Below are 2381 nucleotides of genomic sequence, written 5' to 3' on the forward strand. Positions count from 1 at the left end.
GACCAGTTTTCCGGTGTTGAAAAGGTTCTAGAAGCTATTCGCTGGTTTTTCTTTTTCTTTCGTTGTGTGTTTTCTGTACCAGATTTAGTAGTTTCTCTTAATTTTTTCTTGGTTATTCCTTATCCTATTATTTCTTTATCTTGCTTTCTCCTTTTCTAAATTTTCATTCATGAACATTAATTATAATTTGTTAATATTTTTCAAAAAGGTGTAAATCTAAAAATACACGAACATTTTCCAATTCAATAATAATTTCAAATACATGGATTTTTATAGTTCACGAACATTTTAAAAGTTGGTGATTTTGTTAATTCTAAATTTGTTAACATTTTATAAAATCCATAAATGATTTTAAATATTTAGGTTTAAAAATTTGCAACATTTTTTAAACATTTGTGAACATCTTTTGATGCAATGAACCTTTTCAAATAAAAACAGTAGACGATTTTTTATAGTTAGGAGTGCAATGACTAGAATAAAGCTAAATTGATGAGTGGATAAAGGAGCCAATCTGAGTGAATGAGAGATTCATGGTCTGGTCCATGGGAGATGATTTGGAGCCTCTTGGCGGGTTGCTGGTTGTGGGGTGGCTAAGGGCCTTGCCTATAAGGATGCATGTCCTTGGTTGAGACTTGTAGGCCATACTATAGAAAACCAACTACCCAGTGAAAGAAGAGTAAAATGCAAGCGCGGTCCTAATTCTTTCCCAAAAGTGTCGACTGGGTCCTAATTCTTCCAAAATGCACATCTGGGTCCTAAATCTTTCTAAGTTGTTCACCCGAGGTCCTAATTTCGTCTGTCCGCCGCTGACCAGCTCGCGTGGCGCTTTGACCGCTGCCACGTCGACTCGAGGGCCCGCGCGGGATAGTTCCCGCGGTTGGAGGTTGGTAATTTAAGCAGTTTGGCCCCTGGAGTTTGTCCTCTCTTCATTCCCCGGTCCCTAGGTCTTCTGCTTGCTCTCTCCCTCTCTCTGGCGCCGCGCCGTCGCCGCCATGTCCGCCGCCGCTAGCTCGTCTGCCGTGAAGCACCGCGGGAAGAAGGCTGCCCAAGCGCCTGCTCCACCTCCGGCATTAGCCCTTTTCTCGCTGCCCATCTCATCGTCGGCTGCCGCGGGTATGCTGCCGTTGGTACCATGCCCTAGCTGCCGCATTCGATCTACAATTCGTCTTGTGTCAAAATCGAAGGCAAATCCTGGCAGGATTTTCTACAAGTGCCCCAATCACCATGTAAGATCTTTTACAAGTGCCCAATCGATTTGATGTTTCTGTGTTTCTTTTTGACTGAATTTTTTTTGCTCAATTTCTATCAGATTCAACCAAATCCTTGCCAACATTATTATTGGCAAGATGGACCAGACAACTATTTTGATTTTTTGGTGAGAGCTGGGTATGTCAGCCGTGGATTGAGCAGTTTAGATTCGGCTGGTGTCATTGCAAGTGAAGAAACAGAGGTGCAAGATGCTTGTGCAGGAGCAATGCATAGCACTGTCGAGACTGTGGCATATGCAGAAGCAATGCAGAAGATGAATGAGCTCATTTTTCTCTGTAGGAGTATTCTCAGTGCACTTGTTGTACTGATTGTAGTTGTGGTGTATGTAGGATTTAAGAAGTGATGTGTTAGTATGATGTATCCAGTGATCAATGCTTGTTGGTGTATCCAGATGTTGATGATTTACTGTTGCAATGAAATTGAACTAAAATTTGGCAGCATTTTGGTTGTTTTTCTGTACTTTGGCACCATTTTTTTACTAGCATTGACAACACAAATAAACAGTAATATGCAAGGCCATTCTTTTACTAACTGAACTTCAAAGCAGTCTGAAAGATAGATAGATGGACCCAACATTACAAGGTCTTGAAGTTGTGCAACAAAAGTACTACATTTCCATGGTTTGTGTGAAACCCAAAGCCACATCTTAGCATGAGGTTTCATTACAAACCACCTTGTTTCCTAAGCAAAAGAAAAACATCCTACACTGCTTCTTTCCATAACATCTTTGTAGCTCTTCACTTCTGAGTTGTTGGGGCTTTGTTCTCCTTAGTTTTTTTCACTTTCTTCCTTCTCTTCAAACCTAGTGTAGCAGTAGTGTGGCTTCTTGGAGCTGGCAGGGCATCTCTGCAGTTTGCAATGAACTGGCTTTCTGGTAGAGGAGCTGGCACTGCTGTTTGAGATTGTTGAGTAGCTATAGCCTACAAACCAACCAAACATGTATTTAGTAATGTAGGTGAATTTCTGGAAGAACAGATGGCATTGCATTTATTAACATTGCATTTAAATAAAAAGCTCTCACTTGGTCCTGTAAAATCTCAATCACAGTAGATGAAGCAAGATCATAATTCATAGAAGAAGATATCATATTAGATGTACTTCTGCCCACTTGT

Source organism: Triticum dicoccoides, chromosome 7A, assembly GCF_002162155.2.
Source record: "Triticum dicoccoides isolate Atlit2015 ecotype Zavitan chromosome 7A, WEW_v2.0, whole genome shotgun sequence".
In the NCBI taxonomy this organism is placed as follows: Eukaryota; Viridiplantae; Streptophyta; class Magnoliopsida; order Poales; family Poaceae; genus Triticum; species Triticum dicoccoides.